Here is a 21298-nt window from a genome sequence, read left to right on the forward strand (position 1 = left end):
CAACATCATATCACGCTATATCAAATGGCTTGAAGCTGGTGGGAGTGGAAGATTAGCCAATACATACCTGAAAATTGATACAAAAGATAGAGCTGTGCAGAAACACTACGCCCCAGTTCTGTACTAAATTTGATAAAAGTTGATATGGTTGTCAAAAAAAAACAATCTTTCCAAGTAATTCTTTCTCTTTCTCTGGGTGCAGCCCTTCCCTTCCCTCCGCGCTGCTACAATCACACACCTTCCCCGAGCAATCTGTTTCCTGAAAGAGTCTTTCGACGCCGTCTGAAAATGTTATATTGCATTTGCAGTCTGCGAAACATAAAGCAGAGCCATAAAATATGCCGGTGGCAGCGCAAACAATACTCAATACCAATTTAAGGGGGAGATGAAGACGTGCGCGCTGACAGTAAAGCCACCCAAGGCGAGTAGTGCTAATGTTAGCAGCTAAGGCTAAACTTACAAAGCACACTTGCCCAGAATTCCTCCTGGTTGGAGGGAAAAGTTTTATTTACCAAAACTGGCATACTTGCCAACCCTCCCAATTTTCCCAGGAGACTCCTGTTTTTCATTGCACTCTTACTATTTCCTCCTGGGATCACAATTATCCTGTATTTCTCCCAATTTCTGACATATTTCCACACCTTTTTTTTGTTTCTTTTTCACTTTTTATGGTACTGCACAGTGTGTATAAACCCTACAACTCCGAAACTCTGCTGTTTCCACCTGGACAGCACAGCTACACCAAACCAGACAGTTTAAGAGGAAAGGGCCATGCATTTTTTAAATCCGCTGCATCAATTTTCTTTGAAGGGCAGTGCAAAACTTTACATATGAAAGAAAACTGCTGAATATCAGTCAGTCTTTGTGTTTTTTTTGAGTTAAAAGTAAAAGTAAAGTGAAAGTAAAAGTAAAAGTATTTAACATGATGTTAAACTGCTGTTATACTGTACTTAGTATTTTGTTGTTTTTATTCTTTACAAGTCACCAAAATGGAGGAAGCAAAAATTCTGAAACTGTAATATTTTTGGTTGTGAAATACTCCCTATTTTTGAGCTCTCAAGGTCGGCGAGTATAATACTCATATTAGCATACTATTTAGTTTGCCCCAATACATTGTATATCAAATGCAGTATGCCAAAAATACCACTACTTTATCTGGTAGCATTTTGCAATATGCAAGACAGTATGCTGTGCTAGATATAACAGCTCAAATTTCGTGCTACAGACGGTGATGGATGTATGAGCACGAGGGTCAGAGTTCAAGGTGCAATGATGCCAAATTCGCAATATGAAATAGTGTGACCCAGTTGTATGCATACTGCGTACTGCATGCAACAGCAGGTACTTTGTAAGGGCAGCTGCAGTATGTGCTAAAAGTAAAAACAATGCAATCTGGAATGGAGTGATAGTGTTGTTAAACTGAGAGAGATGACTCTGACTCTGAGCCAATAGCTAGCTTAAAAGTCAGTGTCTCACCGACCATGTTCACTGCTGCTGCTGTGACACAGACATACCTTTTGGGGATATTTTTAAAAAAGTTACTGAGGTAAAATTGAGGAGATAGTGGCCTCATATATTTTACATACATGTAAAAATATCAAGTCCTGTTAAATCAAAGCTGAATCGTATCCAAACAGCTTTGAATGGTAAATTGGCATCAGATAGTGAATGTACTGTAGATACATGCTGACTAGTCCAACAGACGGAGATGCACAACCCATATTAAGCCATTAAAGCACAGTATTTTTAACAGAATATATGGACCTGGCAAGAATTTTCTAAAGAAATAATGTTTTTTTGGAGTAGAAGTTGACTGCTCTTTTGTCACATTATACCTGGGCAAAATCCCAGACAAACTCATGGCTCAAGATGCCAGCCTCTCTAAAATACTTTGCTGATAGCAAGAAAGCCATCGCATGCAAATGACTGCAGCCGGTCTGTGCAGCGAGGAACATCTGGACCACATCTGTCAATGAAATAGACTGCGTGTAGAAACTGGCCTTTACCTTAACACCATGTTATGATATAAAAATGTAAAATGTAAAATGACAATAAAAAGAAAACTGAAAAGAATCTATGCACAAGTACAAAACATGGTTGCACTTTATTTTACAGGATACTTAATACGTACTTTGTGTCAAATTAGACAAAACCTAGAAATAATCTGTTCTTTATTAGACAGCAAACAAACATAATTGTGCCTTAACTAGACACATACATCTAAATTATGCTGTAATTAGAAGCCACATATATAAGACCCAAAATATACCACACTTAGACACTAATATACCAAATTATGCTCAAATTAGAAACCAAATATGAGATCCCAGTACACTATTAGAGACCATTTTACTTCACTTAGATTAAGCCTAATTAGAAATCAAATACAATAGCTTATCAGATCCAAAATATGCTAGTTAGACACTAAACTACCAAATTATGCTGTATTGAACACCACATTTAATGCTATGGATACATTAATTAGGAAACACAGGCTGTAATTAGATGAATGTAATACTGTATTATGTCAGACATAGCTATTTTAATGGTCAAAATTCATTTTTGGCCAACTAGAAGCCAACTGTACAAGAAAGTCAGAGAATATCAGGTCACATCTGGATGCTGCTACGATAACAAAGGTTTACAGACAAACAAAAAACACATCCCTGTGTCAGATAGCGCAGCACGGAGTGACAGAGCGAGCAAAGGGCTGCAACTTTCCAACAACAGAGGAGCATTCCAACAGAGCTGACATCAAAGGCGTCATCTGTAGGCATTCGGAGGAGCCTCTGATTCAATTTGAAAAGAACTTCTCGGAGTCTGACAACTGCTTTTGTGACACCAAATGGATTCAGTTTCCTCTCTGTGACGCTGTAACAGAGGGGTCAAGAAGAACAGTGACAGCAAAGGATCCATTGATTGAATTATCTGCAGTGGCAGATATGAGACAACCCCCCCCACCCCCTTGTCTGGTGGTGGATCGCCTGCATGGCGGTTACCGCGGCTCACATCAAAAGCAATAAAGTGACTTTGCTGTTGATACGGCCATGTATCTGTGACAGCGGGCTCTCCACCCTTGAGAACAAATATAATGCCACGCTTCGTCCGTGTCCAACAGGAGCGTGTGTTCAGGCCTCCCGCAGAGAAAAATCAAAATCACTTTAAAACTTGTTTCTTTTAATGAATACAATGGACGGTCATGGATTGCTTTTAAGCTAAAACAGAGGCTGCAAACGCCCAGAGGTGGCAAAACCACACACTCAAGAACAAGTACAGATACTTTGGTAAAAGTAAAAGTACTGATTCAACGTCTTCACTCAAGTAAAAGTAAAAAAGTACAGGATCTGCAATGTACTCAAAGTATAAAACTAAAAAAGTCGTCATTTGAAGGACATTTCTACTGTTGGTTTCTGTGCAAAGCTAACTGACCCTCACCTCTCTCTGAGGTCTGTGTCTCCTGTCTTGTTAAATCCTTTACATAGATTTTAGTGTTGTTACATCTCATGTTAGTTTGTTGTCTTGTTACATCCTTTACATCATTTTCATATTGCTAGGTCTTTTTTGTCTTATGTTGTTTTTGTCTTGTTACATCTTTTTCATCTCATTCCTCATTCCTTTTTCTTCATGTTACATCTTTTACATTTTTTTTGTTTTGTGTCACTTAAGTCGTATTTTTATCTAGTTACGTCTTTTTGTATTGTTACATCTTTCTTGTCTTGGTACATTTTTTACATTGTTTTTCACCTTGTTACATCTTTTTTGTCTAGTTATGTCTTTTTGTGTTCTTATGTCTTTTTCGTCTTGTTACATCTTTTACATTGTTTTTGTCTTGTGTCATTTACATCATATTTTTGTCTTGCAACGTCTATTTCGTCTTGTTGACTTGATATGATATGCCCATAGGTGTGAATGTGAGAGTGAATGGTTGTCTGTCTCTATGTGTCAGCCCTGCAATGAACTGACGACTTGTCCCGCCTCTCGCCCAATGTCAGCTGGGATAGGCTCCAGCCCCCCACAACCCTTTGAGGATAAGCGGTTACAGAAAATGAATGAATGAATGAATGAATGAATGATATGATATGATATATGATATACACTGATGGATACACCAAGAAAAAATATTTTCTATGTGTTATTGTCTCATCCACTTAGGTTTAAATCACTTTTGATGTTGGGAGGGCTACTCACAATGATGCAAAATAAAACTAATTAATAATTTCCCTCAAATGCATTGAAACAAAAGTAACACACCTGCTTTGAAAATAAGGAGGAGGAGTTCAAAGTACAGATATTTGTGTTGAAATGTAGGGAATAAAAGTTAAAAGTTGTCAGAAAAACAAATACTCAAGTACAGATACCTGAAAAATCTTCTTAAGTACAGTGACAAAATATTTGTGCTTATTGCTTATTGTTACTTCCCACCTCTGCACACACCTGATAAACCACTGCAAAGGTGAAACACTGATATTTAGAATGAAAACAGGCATCCCATCAGGCAGCAGCAGCAGCAGGTCCTATCTTCAATGCAATCCTCATGACCATATCAGCAAGGAAATACAGCTGGTGCATTCATGTCAATGTGAAGAAAATAGTCAGTGTATATAAGCTGATTTCCATGGTGTTAAAGTCACAGCCAACCTTAACACCTCCATCATTACGCTGGTATTATAATCTGTCTCTGCTATCAAACACCAAGGATAAACCATCTCGCTAATCCATGTTTAATTTCCTGTCCCACTGTGATGTATATAAGCCCTTTTTCTGCCATCACTGGTCATTATCTGCTGCTGATTAAAGCACCAAAAGGAATATGATGGATTATGGGGAATCTGTTGTTAAATATATGGGCTGCAGGGAACATACAGACACGTGAGAGCAGCAGTGATTGATGTGCATCTGTTGACTTTTGTGTGATTTTTCAGAATCGATCATGTCTGGTAACTGTTTCCTTCAAATTGGGGTGGAGAGGTTGTGTGTTTGAAGTTCTTGAAGTTTTTGGGTTGCTTTTAGCACTCAGGAAAGCTTTTGCATTAGATATTCTAAAGCGACGTCTGACAGGTCATTTCTGGGAGAAAGAAGTAAAAATATCTTTTTTTAAAAAAAGTAGCTTGTGTAAAGAGTTCACAATGTCTTCTCTGATGATATTTAAAGCTGCAGTAATGCATATTTTTAAGACAAGATGAAGTGGAAAAATGCCCTTTTAGCCCTTTTAGATCACATCCCCAGTCATATTGTGTAACTATTTAAGAATATATGCCAAAATAAATCAACAAAACAACTAATTCTTTGTAGTCTTTTATCAAAATCCAAAAGATGACATGTACACGTCGGCCTGAACCATCCAGTCATATCATGACATCCACCCATCAATTAATCTTCATATTTTAGCTACACAGAGTGGAGATGCTAGCAACAGCATGGTATGTTGGGTTATGACACGCCCACTTTTCGACATTCAAATCAAAATCCTTCCAACGTTATGTCCCGGATGCTGAAAAACACATCACCACAAAGATAATCTCAAAATGTTGTTTCATGTGGAAATCATGTGGTGGCTCCCCTTTTGTTATTTTTGGCTGGCCCACCAGTATTTAGTTAGTTCAGGAGGAGGTTTAATTTAGTTTTTAGTTTTAGTTTTTCTTAGGCTTTTGGTCTTTGAGATATCTACTTTTTTTTTAATTAAAAAAAAAAAACATGGTTTCTTGCAACTCTTGTTTGATTATGTTCGGTCTCTTAGGCACGAGCTAATTTAGGGGATCGTGACATTCTGTCTGCTGGATGTGGAAGGAGTTCAATCTGAGGGCTCACAATTTGATTAGTGGGTCAGGAAAGAAGAAAACTATTGCTTTGCCAGTCAAATTTCTTCAGAGCTTGAAAAGTTATACAAATGAAACCGGAGGCCAGACTGGTCTCAATCAGGCTAGTTTTCAGGCTTAAATCACTCAATGTATTTCTTTTTATGACATTGCTGGTTTATTTAATGAATTTGAATGCATCTCCTTGGTTGCATGATGGTCAGTAAGCCTTTTTTCTGCAACTCTGCAAGTCAAATTGAAAGAACTGCTGGGGTTATGACCATTTATGCCACCTTGTCAAAACATGCTACCTTAGCATGAGTAGCTAGAAGAGTAACCCTTACTCTACCCTTAAACCTCTACCCAGATTTTTTTTCTTGTCTTTTAGTTCTATTTACAAAGTTGTCTTAAAGTGTTTAGTGCCTGGGTGTCTCAAAGTTTCCTGCAGTTAAATGAAAAAAAAAAAAAAAAAGAATCTGGTCCTTGCACCAAATCAGACCATCAGTTCCTTGGTTTCTAAGTCAAAGCTGGTTTCAAGAAAACCAAGAGGTATTTTTACGAAACATTGCCAAACTGTGTCCGCTCTTCTCTTTCCAACAACTCCAACAAGTCCTCCACTGTTTTTTTCTCTTTGTACTTGAGTGTTATAATGCAGTGTACTCTCGTTTACGCCCAGAAGCAATAGCATGTCACCAATTAGTTCAAATTTATGCTGATAATAGCAAAGACTCCATGGTGTTCTTATGTTACCCCTGTGCCTGCTTGATACACTGGGTTTGTGTTACAGTTTGGATTGAATTTTAAATCCTTCTAGCTTTTAAGGCACAACACAAATTGTCTCCACCGCATATCAATGAGTTGTTGATCCCTTAAAGGTCCACTAGATGTCTTGGGTCATTAGAACAAAGGTTCATGCTTCAAGACTCTTGAAGTCCTGACTCTGAGGCCTTGTCCAGAGTGCCAGCCCAAATCCAATTTTTGGCATATCCACATTATATCCAGATTGATTTTATAAAGTCTACAAAGCAAAAAAAAAAAAAGAACACATGAACAGTTTTTGCAAATCAAATCCAAGTCACATTTGGAGGTCTGAAATGCGATGCCAATCAGATTTCTACATATGCAGATTTCAAAGTATCTTTTGCGTGACTCACAATGCAACACAGTCCGTGGACAGATGCTGAAATAAACTGTCTGCTGAGGTTTCTGTGCAGAGAAACCTGGCAGGAACCTAGTGGAACAATCACGAGATAGTCGATCGTATGTAGCATACGTAATTAGTGATGCCTACGTCATTAGGACAGCAATCCTGTTGGTGATGCCTGGATACACAAATCCAATCTGATCACTTGCAAAAATAACGCTGCCCGTCTTAAAGATCTGATTTGCCTGCAGCCTGAGCAAAGTCTTCCATCAGGGCTACTCAACTTCAATATCAAGTGAGCCAAATAGGAAAAGTCCCTGGGGGTTTGTGGGCCACGCGGAATACTTTGTCAATTAACAGCTACAAATACCCATACAGTGTAATGTTTATAGATGTATTCCTTTGAGCCCTCAGGAAAACTGGCAGAAAACTAGCCATGATGTGACTTGTAGTGCCTCTTCACGTATTCTTTTATCCCTGCAGAGCATTTTTTTGCAGAATAAACACACTGGTTTATTTCTTGTTTATTTGCAGCTGGCAAAGTAAATACCTGTCATGAGAGGTGATCCTGTTGCAGCCAATCACAGCACATAAGTAGGTGACTCCAAAAGATGCAACCGATACGATATTGTTTCGGATCATACAGTCTATCGTTCAGACATCTCAGAGCTTAGTTTTATTTTGTCATATCACAGCCTGACTTGCAGCCTCTTGTGGGCCACAGAAAAATTCAAGGTAGTGGTATCCAGCCTGCGGACCACTAGTTGAATAGACCTGCTCCTTCTGTAGGTCATATCAGCACAGTCTTTCCAAAGACATTTTATTGATGCTTCCTTGCCCTGATTTGTTCTTATCTCTTTCATAATTTTGCTTCTGTTGTGTCTCTTTGTTCACTTGCTTTGATTATCTATACATAACCTGGCAATCCTGTTTTTAAAAAGTTCTATATGAATACTTTGACTTAGTTACTCACTCAAATACTTAGGAGAAAGTTGCTCATGGTGGACCTGTCCCTTTTGGTGCTGAATATATGGGACCGAGCCAAGAACAGAATGTGGAATGCCTACTGCTGCTGGACATGTTTAACTTGAACAGTTCATCTTAAACAGAAAAAAATGTTTGAAAAAACTTTTATGACTGATTTTTGTGCGTAATAAAAATGTTTGGCTTAAACTGTAGGATAGCAGGAGATAGATTCAGTCTTGGCAGCCGGACAAGTTACACTGATTGCAGTGTAAGGCGTCCCTCTGGAGCAGAGGCTAGATATATGTTCAAGGCAAAGTGCACAGTCCAGTTACTGATTGGAGGCTGATCAGAGGGAGCTGAATGCTCATAGCTGAAGTGCACAGAGTAGTGCCATACTGTGTCTTAGTGAGTAAAAGCATTGGAATAAATAGACATTACTAAGGAAACACAAGAACAGTGAAATCAAATGGTTTGATAATTCTTAGTAAGTACAGAAAAAGACTCTGGTAACAGTAGAAGCACTGATTCAACGTCTTTCCTCAAGTAGAAGTGAAAAATACAAGCTCTGAAATGTATTCAAAGTGTAAAAGTCACATTTTAACAAGCTGTTTCCGTCCAAAACTAACTGAACCGCACCTTTTCACCGTGGTCTGGTCTCATTCTCTGTCTGCTTCGTCTTGTTATGTATTTTACGTCTTTTTCCATTTTGAAAGACATAACAAGACAAAAATTATATAAATGACGTAACAAGTTGAAAAGATGTAACATGTTTTTCGTCTTGTCAATTTTTTTTTTGTCTTTTTTGTCTTGTTACATCTCTTACAAATTATTTGTCTTGTTATATCTTTAAGTCGTCATTTTCTGTCCTTTTAAAACCTTTTGATCTCGTTATGTCTTTTTCATCTCATGTCTTCTTTGTCTTGTTATGTTTTTTACATTGCTTTTGTATTGTTACATCTTTCCTTGTCTTGTCACATGTTTTACATAATTTTACATCATGTACTTTTTTTCTTGTTGTCTTTTACATCATTTTCATCTTGTTACATCTTGTTACATATTTTCTATTGTTTTTGTCTTGTTGCATTTCTTCTTTGTCTTATTACGTGCTTTTTGTCTTGTAACTTCTTTTTGTCTTGTTACATCTTTTGCATTGCTTTCGTACTGTTACCTTGTTACGTGTTGCTTTTGTCTTGTTACCTCCTTTACATGTTTTTGTCTTGTTTTGTCTTTCCACTGCGTCTGTCATGCGTGATGTCCACTAATGTATGTTATTCTCCCATCCATTAAGGTTGAAAAAAAATAATCAATGTTTCCCCTCAAATGCATGAAAACTAAAGCAACAAAGCTGTTTTGAAAACGTAAGGATAGCTGTCAGAAAAATAGATAATAAAGTAAAGTACAGTAATTAGATATTTGTACTTAGTTACTTCCCACCTCTTTTTATGGCATAAAAACCTTGAGGGCATTTGGAGTGACCAAGCTAACTAGCCACCGTTAGCTCTCCTCCCCTCATCATGAACAAGAATCACGGACAGCTTGCTTCAATGAGACATCAGGTCCCCGCTTTGTGAGTCTGCTGCGTTCATGTCATACAGTCTGGCCAGTATACAGAGCTGTGTAGATGCACGTGGGACAGTAAATGAGGATTGGTTCTGCATGCATGTATGAATCTCTTCCAGATATTTCCCCCGGGGCGTCCTGTATCCTTATTGCATCACACCTCCCATATGTTTTTTCCATCTGCCTGTCCCTTCATCGCTCCCTCCGTCATCTCATTCCTCCGCAGTGCATGAAGCCGAGGCCGCCCTGGATCCAACAACAGAGCCATTTAAAGTTCCACATCAGGGCTTCCTTGGTACGTTGGAAAAGAGAGTTCAGAGGAAGAGATTGGTTTGATTTGTAAAAACTGAATAGCAGCCTCATCTATTAACCTTATTTACTGGTGTAAACGTGCTTTTTAAATATGTTTTACTTATTTAACCTATTTAGCAGCACTGAGAATCACGTTTTCATGTGCGATCAGGCCATGTTGCAGAGCAAAAAGCAAAGAAAAAAATGGTGGCCTGCAAGGAGCAGCGCCATAATACCATAAAAGGCAGACCAAATTAAAAATGTGCAAATCCAAGCACAAATAAAATCCTTGAAAGAGTAAAAATCTTCTCTGTGACCTTCAAATTTCAAAACGCATTATGTTCGTATTGCGTGACAGTCCAATGAGTCATTCCAGCGCTTTGATTTCCAAAGAAGAGAAAAAGCAGACAGGCATCTGAATCAGATTTATCAGTATGGAGAAGTAAAGCAGAGCAGAGTCGGCCGACAGAGCCCCGTCTGTCATTCTCCCCGAAACCAGAACAGTCAATCATATTCACTAACACTCACTCCACAGCCGCCATGACAGAGTGAATGCTCTCTAACTACTGAACGTTGGCATAACCTCTCTCCAATGTTGCCGTTGTCCATTATTCACAGGTCACCAAGCAATAATGTGCTTTAACAGTCAAGTTATTTTGTTTTTTTAATTGACCACAAAAAGACCCAAACCAAAAACCAATGTGTTGTCTGTTTGTATCCAAAGCCCAATGTATCGCCCATGTGACGCCCATGTCTATAATGCATTATAAACATACTTATAATATGTTATAATCTGCCCATAGTAATGTCAAATTACAATACTTTTGATGGTGCCCATGTCTATAATGCATTATAGACATACTTATAAAGCAAAATAATCTGCCTGCACTGTATAACTAGAACACGTTCTACGACACCTATGTCAATAATGCTTTATAAACATACTTGAAAAGTGTTATAATCTGCTTATAGCACTGTATAATTATGATACTTTCTATGATTCCCATAATGTATTATAACCATACATATAATGCATTATAATCTGTTCATAGTACTGCATATAGAACTCGTATTCACTATTATAATGCATTATAAAGTGATTACAAGTTCTTCTAAGTGGTTACTGGCGAAGTAATGAAGTTCACAAATGAAATATGATTAAGTACTATGATACATGACCTTATAAGTCATTATTAAATAATGAGCATGCATATAGCTAATGCTATAAGCATATTATAATTCATTTCATGTATGTTTTGGATGCATTATAGACATAGCAGTCATAGAGAGTGTTACCTCTCATTCATCTGTTGTTGAAAACATTGAAAACACATCAGTGAGCCACACTCTTGCACCCTGTTGCACTGGATTTTTTTTTTTTAACCCAGTCCCACTGCTACCCCCCAAAAATACAAATACTCACTAGAGCACCAAATGTGGACTGATCCACTGCTGAAAAGGAAAGGAAGGAAAATACTGAGACCTTTTGAAAAAAAACAAAACAAAACAAAACTATATATTTGTGAGATTTGTGAGAAGTCCAACTGAAATGATGTTTTTTTTGTTCGTTTGTTTGTCTTCCTGCTGCTGCATACAGCTCTGCTCTGTAAATTACATTTCCTGTGCCAAGAGTGGCAATATAAATTTTATATTATTTTGGATTCATAACAGCTTTCTGTCTGTGCATTAACCAGACGACTGCTGGTTCCTCATCTACACAGACAGACAACTTTTCATTTAGCCAAGACAATCAAACAGTACTGGTATAAAACAATAAGAGGAAGACAAAGAAGAAGCAAAGCAAGAGGTATTGATTAGCAAAGCAAGTATTTGAGGAGCAATTACGAATAAGAGATAGAAATGACTTTGAAAAAGCCAAAGAAAGCTTAAATAAAAAAAAAATAGCAAAAAAACAAAAAATAATAATAATTATGATGTCACTATTCTGTAGTCTGACAGGTTATCAATCAGCCTGCTGCCCAGTTTACAGGCTAAAAGCTAATTAGATATAACATTTTCAACAGCTTAAAAACTCATCAAATGTCAGTTTAGGGCCATTTTGTTTTTCAAAAAGCTCTCATTATTCAGTACTTCTGCTAATAAAACACTTTGCGTCCTTGGTCTCTACGCCTTGTCTACAGTGTGTCTCCATGCCCTTGACAGCCTTCAATCAAACACGTACACCTACTCAGAGGTTCAGAGGTGAGAGGAACGTTTCTGATTAATCTCCCATTTGAGAACATTTTTCCTCCCTTCAGTAATAATGAAGCAAAAGACACTTTACCCTGATGTTTGAAGGCTAATTTCATTTGGATGCTACAGAATTATGTCTTCAGCATGAAGCAAAGGTCATGAGGCTTTTCATTCGATTCGATGCCATCAGTATAAATGAAGAAAAGCAGAAGCCTGTCCTTTCATGTAGAATTGATATGATTTCACTTCATCAGACGGTTTTGATTCTCATAAGATGGTTTTCAAATATCAATCCGTTTCCGTCAACATTTTTTCACAGCTGAAAATGTGACGACAGCTAAATAAAAGCTAATTAATGACTGACACTTTCATCAGTAAATAAAAAGAGACATCAATGTGCCAAGGGAAGAACTAGTTCAGAGGTGGGCAATTATTTTTCATGCAGGGCAAATCTCTAATAATGGAGTGTAGGAAGTGTTCTCTATAGGGCCCTTCTGTTGGTCACCCTTTATGAATTGCCATGTGATGAATTGTCGGCTAATATTTTGTTGGTAATGTCCAAAACTTACAGTGTACCATGCATGCTGCATACAGGTTGCAATGATAGTAGCAGGGGCGGGATAACTTCACCTTGATGATGTAACATTACAGCAAAAAAAAGAAAGTGAAAATATGTGGAAAATTAAAAGAAGTTGCTTGAATCATAAAGTAAAATACTATGTAGTTGTTGAGTTCTAAAATACATAAATGTTTTGTGCATTTGTAGATGCACATGTGGAAAAACTGAGATATAATTTTACTCCAGATATTTCAGGCTGCTCATCATCTGTTTTTTCAAATGGATGGTTCATTAATGTTTTCTGAATTTATTTGTATTTTCTTAACCCTAAAAAAGGGGGAAAATTAAAGGTGTTGATAGGTCATTATGCTGCTGTTTTACTGGTCCGGCCCACTTGAGGACAGTTTTGACACCCCTGCAACCTGACAGATTTTTTTTTTTGACTGAATCTGTCTATTTAAGGGACTAAAATTTTACAATATGTTTAATTAAATAATTCAGATGACTATAAAATGCCTTAAACTAAGTGTCATTTTAGCCATCACTAGAGCTGCTTTGGAGGCGTAAACCAGGAAACAGGCTATGAAATGAAAGTTATAGTCCTAAACAGCATCATCGCTTGCATTATTATTATTGTAAAGAACATTAGGTTTCTTATGACAGAAGTGTGACAGTAGTGCCACTCTTCCTGCAGCACAAAGCAGTGATGCAGCAGCTTTTAGTGGTTTCAAAGGATGCCTTCCTCCCATGACTGATGACTGTAGTGGAGCCTGACAGCAAGCGGTCCACAGTCCACTGGTCGAAAATGAAAGCAGCGGGTTCTTTCATGTGTCGGTACATGCTCATACACACAAACAGCAGCCTCCTGTGAGGAGCTCATATTCACCGCAAACCATTTGGAAACCATTACAATCATTATGGGCGCACACATGCACGTGTGTGTGTGTGCATAGGGCTGATGAGAGAGCAGTTACCGGGACTGCGCCTGGTGCATCATATTGACTCGGGGTGCCGTTATCTCAGCGAGAGTGTTGGAGGAGGCTGCACGAGCTGCAGTCAAGCAGTGATGGAGGGGCGGAGAGGCAGACAGTAAGGTCACTCAGAGAGTACGGAGGCCGATGGATTTTATGCTTCCGTGCTGTTACACCCACTGGATTTATAAACTCACTTGTTAAGGGAGGTAAAGCTCGCTGTGGCTTGAGTGCGTTTTGGTCAAAGTGCGGCGGTGGATGCTTTATGTAACGGCCGTTTATATTCTGACCGCAGGCCCTATTTTCACTGTGAGGGCAGCCTCGCATCAACTCTTTAATTTTAAGCATCAGAGTTTGTCATACATATAAATATATACCCAACATTGCATATGGACTTTAAGATGTTAATCTGGAATATGTTTATTTTTTCATACTTTTCAGCATTTGTTCTCATACATTTACAATATTACATTGTGGTAAGGATAAAAACGCATTTTCTATAAAATTTTAAGCCCTTTAAATGTATTTTTGTCAGATTTGTGCATCATTTTTAACGTGAAATAATAAAAAAAATAGGGTATTTCATGATTTTCTCTGCTCAATGGAAAGTTTAGACCATAGATGTCAATTTTGTTTGTACACACAAAGAGAAAACATGTTGTTTTTTATGACAGATATTGAAATCTAATCCTGGGAATCATCTCTAACTGAGTGTTAAAGTAATGTTTCCAAATAAAAATCATATTAATAACTAAAATACAGCAGTAATGACATTTTGTTGCGTTAGTAAGACACAACATTAACAGTAAATGGCAATAATGTAACCTTTAACAATAAGCAACCATTCACATTAGCTGGATTACATTGCGGTCTCAAAACCTGACCAGTTTCCAAAATTGTTGTTTCCATTAGTCACTTAGAGAGAAATGAGACTCCAGGTTGAGAAATACTGAAGTTACTAGTTGTTTGACTGCAAGAGCTGCTCTGTAAGCTTTGACTCTGAGCATCTAACACACATGAATTCAAGAATAATATTAATTTTTTTTTAAATGTAGCTCAAAATACACATTTAATACGCTGTTTGGTAAAGAGATACAATAAATACTATGGAATTTGTTCAGCGTCACTGTCATAAGGACACAAAATTGTGGGACGGGTACATTTAGATAAAAAAAAATCATAGAAATGATCAGTTAACAAAAACAAAAGATTTTTTGCATGGTGTATAATAATGTTGAAGAATGTAATTTTATTAACTCATTTCACATATCTGAACACTGAGACCACAGTTGGATTGTGAAAAGTCTATTAGTCTAGTAAATTTAGATTTGTGGTAATAAGTCACGTCTACTTTAATCAATCATGATTCAGTCATCAGTCATGACTCGAGATTGTGCAAAAATAATTTTTGTATGAACCCATGCAGTCAATTATGAGATATAAATTTTTCAGATTTGTGTCTCCCCCTAGAGGTGAAACTCTTCTGAATCTGTCTCAGTTTTCACATTAATATCTCATTGCATTCACAAGTTATTGCAAATCTTTGATAATTAGCTATTTTGATAAAAACTGATTGGCTCATAAGATCCAAATGGAGTATCAAACTTCCTTTGATTACTTCAGATCAGCAAAGTCTGCAGGCAATGATGACTCATTTTCGGGATCATTGGTTCTGAAACGGTCTGAAGATTAATTTTTGGAAAGAGGATTTTGATCAAATTGAAGAAAAATCATGAAAGTGGTTATTTTTAAAGCAGGAGACTAATTAAGAAAAGATGCAGATGAATCAAATGATTAAAATGGTGAAAGAATTTGGACTGCTGATTGCAAAAACATACACTTTATTGTGACAGCGCCACCTTGAGGTCAATGAGTGTCTTTTTTTTTTCCTCTGTAGTGGATGGTTTGGTTTGATTTGTTTTGTTTTCTGTGTACATATTTATCAAGTATCGTGTGAAATTTTAACATGAATCCAAAATTTCACTGCTGGGAATTAAAAGCGCCTGTAGTTGAAGAAACACCCTCACCTTTTTTTAAATTCATCTCACTTTTTTTTACAGACACATCATGCCGCCTTTTAACATATCCCCGGTCAGATAAATCCGGGTTTGAATCCAGCAGCAGTCTAGCCATTCGTGCACTCCGGGCAGTATTTGAGGAATGAAACGCGGTATGAATTTTTAAACGGCACACATCTGCGTCGAGTCTCAGGCATCATCTCCGATTCTTTGTGCCTTTTTTTGCTTGATCCAGCGCCGAAACTCGCCCTGTCAAGGTGTAGCTTTTCTGACATTCCAGATACAGTCACAGAGAGCATTAAATTGATTCTAAGCTGTTTCTTTTTATTTTTTTTATTTTTCATGTATTTATTCCAGGTAGGAATATAAATACGCCGAGCACTGGCTGAAAGGATCAGAAGAGTTACCTTCGCAGATAGAACTCAGCTTTCCTCCCTTTTTCCCCCTTATAGCCAAACATAATCCCACACCAAATAGAATTACCAGTGGACAGGGTTGTAAAGATTTACTCAATAAATTGATCTTATGGCAAACAATAGCGGCCGGATTAGCTGGATAAAAAAGAGAGATCAAACCCCGAGAAGAATCGAATCCACCTCTCCAGAATAAGAGGGATTTAGGGTTTGAAACCAAAAGGGGGAATTCGCTAATGTGTTTTTTAAATTGAAATACATGGAAATGAGGCTCTTTGTCCACCGTGTGTGACACAGCCTTCAGCTAATACCATTACCCACGAGGCTGTGCTCTGTTCTTTCTGTGCTTTCTGATTCTATGATGGAGGTCAGAGCAGCAAAGCAGAAACTCGCAGCCTCGGGGTGTACTTATTTAGTGTTGGTGTATTTATTACCTGCACCATGTTTTCACCCCTGACTTTTATGTTCTGTGTGACATCACATGAGTAACTACAGACGTGACTGATGTGTGGTGGCCTGAGGAGCAGCTGAATAGATCTGGATGTACGTCCAGCATCGGGTGATTTACAATCTTTAGTCATAACTAAGTTTATCATCATAGGCTTCAAATCGGCCGCTGAACAGTATTACGCTGACAGAAAATCAAACACAGAAGAATAATGATGCAACAAAATAGATGCAGTGCTTCTCTTCCTCATTTTGGGGGTCTAACGGACCCTACCCAGACAACAGACACACTTGGGCGAAATTTGGGTCACTTTTTGCTCTTATCATTGTCAAAAATCACACAAGAATTTAGTGGAATCAACTAATGTGTTCTCATTAACCGAACTTCACATACAAAATTTGTTGATTCAACTTGAATTTTCTAGTGTTCATTTTCAGAACATATAACAGAGCTTACAAACAGGTTCTTTTGACTTGAAATCATTTGAAATGATGACTTGAATATTGAGTTGTTGGCTCAACTTAATATCTTAAGTTTATTGAACATGTTTTCTCAAGTACAACTGAATTAATATTAAGGTTATTTGACTAGTGTTATGTGGCCCTGATGGAACAAGCCAGGCTTGACATGAGTTGATTAAACATGTTCATTTTCAGAGCTGAGTTCATCTAACTTGTAATCATTTGAAATGATGGGTTGAATGTGAAAGGAAATCAAATTTGTTTGTAATGTTGGTTAGTGTGACTGAAGAGTTGTTCGTTCAACTTAGTGTCTTAAGTTTATTGGACATGTTTTCTCAACTACAATTGAATTCATATCAAGTTTATTTGAATAGAAACAATTATTTGTTTTCAAACTCACTCAGCTTAAAATTTTAAGGCAGCCTGACACTAACTTTTTCCAGTTAACACATATAGTTTATTTTTTACAGTGCATGGCTCATTTACAGCACTGGCAAATATAACAAGCCTGGATTTACATGATTTACTGCAATTGTTGTGTGGGCCAAACATGGCCCAAATGTCAGGAACCAGGCCAAACTTGGGTTACGGGAAGTGTCATGCGGGCCAGATGGTGCCCAAATGTAGCAAGCTGGGACATCCTCGGGTTACTATAAGTGTTCTGTTCAAATGTCATGAGCCGAGCCAGACTTGGGTTATGCCAATGTTGTGTGGGCGAGACCTGGCCCTAATCTAATGAGCTGGGCTTGACATGGGTTATGGAAAGTGCTGTGTGGGCCCAAATGTCATAAGCTAAACCTGACTTGTGATAGGGCAAGTTTTGTGTGAGCCAGACATGGCCAAAATGTCACAAGTCAGGCCTGACTTGGGTTATAGGAAGTGTTGCGTGCCAAACGTGACCCTAATTTAGTGAGTGAGGCTTGACAAGGCTTACAGGAAGTTTTGTTTGGGCCAGATGTGGCCCAAATGTCATGAGAGGAGCCTGAATTGGGTTACAGCAAGTGCTGCGAGGGCCAGACATGGCCCTAATTTAATATGCTGTTCTTGACATGTGTTTCAGTCAGTGTTGTCCAGGACTGATGTGGCTTTAATATAACAATTTGGGCTTGGCATGGGTTACGGCAAGTGTGGTTTGGGTCAGACATGGCCCTAATGTCATGAGACGGGCCTCACTTGGGTTACGGCACGTGTTGTGTGGGCCAGATGTGGCCCAAATGTAACAAGATGGACTTCGCAGGAGTTGGGTTGGGTTGTGTTGTCCAAAAATGGCCCAAATGTCATGAGCCGGGCCTGACTTGGTGTACAGCAGGTGCCAGACGTGGCCACAATATTAAGAGCCGGGCTTCAAATTGGATGTTAAACAGTGTTACACTCACATGGTAGTTTGACAGAAAATCAAATGCAGAAAACAAATGATAAATAAATGCAGCCGCAGAAAACACAGAAATAGTCACCTCTGTCATTTTGTTTGTACCTTCAAGTCAGTTATAAATTAAAATTTATATTGAGTTTTGCATCTCAGAAAGTGGTTTTGCCTTTTTTTAAAATCATAATGAATAAATTCATAAATGAAAAATGCCTGACAGCTAGTCCAGACAGTTAAGTCTGCTGCTACTCTCATATCAGACTGCTCTTACAGCAAAGTATTTTCTATGAACTGTTCTTATGATGGTACAGTCAGTCTGTAAAATTTTTTTTTTTTTTTTTTATGTTTCTTTTATATTTTGGTAAAAACTGAATATGTAGCAAAGTAGCATGTTTGATGAAGCTGACAAAATATGTGCATAACCAAACAAAGAAATATTTTGTTTTATTTCAGCTTTGCATGAACAAATATAGGTATATCCCTTCTGTAGCTGTCATTACTGCTGCTGATGATGATCATTTAGCGTTTTTAAAGCCACACCTCACCCCAGCATCTGCCTGTAGGCTCTGAGTCTACAGGCTCCTCAGTTATTCTCGTCACTCCCAATCCCCCGCTGCAGTGAACTTGGGACTGATGAAATCAGAGCCCGGACGCCAAATATCAATGCTGTGCAAGTTCTGCACTGACATAATAATCTATCTCAACTCACATTCTGTTCTATTCTATTCTATTCTATTCTATTCTATTCTACAATTTAGACTGACTTTGTTCATGATATCTATGAGTGTAAGTTGTGGAAGAGATGGGAGAATAATTTATGTTAAAACACAGCATCATTTCTAATTATTGTAAAAATTAAACTGAGGGGTTAAGTGAAGATCACGGCTGTACTGAAATAATAACTGGGTCATGGGCAAGGAAACACTGTGGCTCGGGTTAAAAGAAATCAATACTGAGTGCCGGAATGAAACAGAGCACTGCACTCTTTAGCAAAAGTAACTCAGAAACAAAGAAATAATATGTTTGTTGGGGACTATTTTCAGCAGCGCAGTAATCTGCTTTTGGTGATCCAGTGAGTACTGACATCATCGGGGTAGACAGTTATGTGTTTTCAGGTCCGATATGGGTACCGATAACCGATATTTAGAACCAATATACATTTTCAGCAGAGATGGGATGAAACTAAGTACAAATTCTTTGTTACTAAGATGAAAACAACAAAAAGACGTAAGAGAAATGCAACAAGACAAAAACTACATGAAAGACATAACAAGACAGAAATAACATAAAAGACGGAGCAAAAACAAAAAATGGCATAAAAGATGCAATGAGACAAAAATGACATAACAAGACAAAAAACAACTTAACAAGACAAATATGATGTAACCTGACAGAAACAACACAACAGTACATAACAAGATGAAACTCATGTGACAAGACAAAAAATTATGTAAAAGACATAATTAGATGTGTGTACTTTTGCCACCTCTTATTTTTCAGTAAAAATTGAAATCTTTGTGACAAACTCTAACACAAAACCTGCCTCAAACTGCCTTTAATCATATATTTAAGTGGGCTATTGCTTGTGACTTTTAATCAGACAGTGTTGTGGGCGGGACTTTGAGCGAGACCACAGACTGGTGACTGGAGACAGAGAGTCACTGCATCAGAAGCAAAGTAGCACATTTTTCAATTAACATTATTCTGTTGGCAGTCACACATTCAACTGTTAAACTATTATATATCATAGCATGATGCATATTTTGTTCTTTTAGATTTCTTATTTGTTTTCTATTTTTTTCTTCTACTTTTCCTATATATTGTTTTTTTTTTTTTAGAAATATTGAGAATAAGACACATTTTACATAGTTCTTATTTAAATATATTTCGGTTAAACTACTATAGTAGAATGTATATTTACATACTTCTGTTTTTATTTTCTTATAATGTCTTTATGCTTATATATTTTTCTGGTCTTTTAAATGGGAGCATATTGAATGTGACTAATTTCCTCTCGAGAATCAGTACAGATTTTCTGATTCTGAGTCAGATTTTTTTTTTTTTAAACCACAGATTGTGATAATCATAAAAATGTTAATCAGATCTGATAATCGCCCAGGCTGATACTAACCCCTAACTGACAATACTGAACAGTCAGCTACACATAGGTATTTTTTGCTGAGAAAAGTAAGAAAATATCATATTTAAATCATCATGCTTTCACAAAATCAAATTTGCATTTGAGAAAAAGAATATTCATAATGTTTCAGTGTTTGTGCTCATTTCCTGAAATTCTCTGAGCGTGCACCGGACACGGATTAGAGGAGGGAAGAAAACAAACAAACAAACATGCGGATGGCGAACGCTGCTGTTTGGCTGCAGCTTCCACAAGTGGTAAATGATTCTCCTCTCAGATTATAAATGACACGCTGCCAGTTCATAATTATGCACAAACACAGAGAGACAGAAACAAAATATTCACACCTCCATGACAAAGAGGATTCACGCTGCTGACGGGATTTGCTACACTTGTGATGTTGTTGATTCAAGTCAAAGAGTAAAGATACACAGAGAGAGGAGAGGAGGAGAGCGAGTGCGAGCTAAACATTTGCTGTTGCAGAACACGAGCAGATTGCTGTAGAAGCAGCGGGTCATCACTCTGTACGGCTTTTTGGCTGCGGATTTTTACCACAAACTGAGGCGCGATCATCTAGTGTTGTTTGATATTCTGTTGCATGCTCCAGGTCTGTTTTAGGTATTTTGGATTATAATCCACAAAGGCTTAAAGGTAGCTCTCAAAAGACATGAATATCAATTTGTGCATCATTATTTTATGGATTTAAGGATAAGATGTGAAGTTATGAGCAGGGCTTATCAAGCACTTCTGTCATTTATAAAGCATGGCAAATATCTTTGATGCTTGTTATATTAAAGCCACTTTTGTTTCATTTTTAAATGCAGGCTACATTTTTGGAATCGACTCTCCAAGATGACAGTCATGAGATGGATGAGGACTATAGTGAGAGGTGTAGTGTGCCATACTGATCAAGTCCTGTCTCTGCAGCTCCAGTAAAAAAGTCTTCTTTTTTTGGATGTTCTAGGTCTATTTTTGG

General features: G+C 37.6%; 1 protein-coding gene and 1 long non-coding RNA gene across 2 annotated transcripts in view; one reads left to right on the forward strand and one right to left on the reverse strand.

The window, feature by feature from the left end:
* vstm2a (V-set and transmembrane domain containing 2A) overlaps positions 1–21298 on the reverse strand; it is a 133331-nt gene that overhangs the window by 98735 nt on the left and 13298 nt on the right. The gene's annotated exons all lie outside the window — the stretch shown is intronic.
* LOC146307218 (uncharacterized) lies at positions 9689–21230 on the forward strand. Its single transcript, XR_014772729.1, has 3 exons — positions 9689–9760; positions 11898–11958; positions 21147–21230. It is a non-coding gene; the product is annotated as an uncharacterized LOC146307218 (long non-coding RNA).

Source organism: Lutjanus erythropterus, chromosome 21, assembly GCF_056507025.1.
Source record: "Lutjanus erythropterus isolate fLutEry1 chromosome 21, fLutEry1.hap2, whole genome shotgun sequence".
In the NCBI taxonomy this organism is placed as follows: Eukaryota; Metazoa; Chordata; class Actinopteri; order Lutjaniformes; family Lutjanidae; genus Lutjanus; species Lutjanus erythropterus.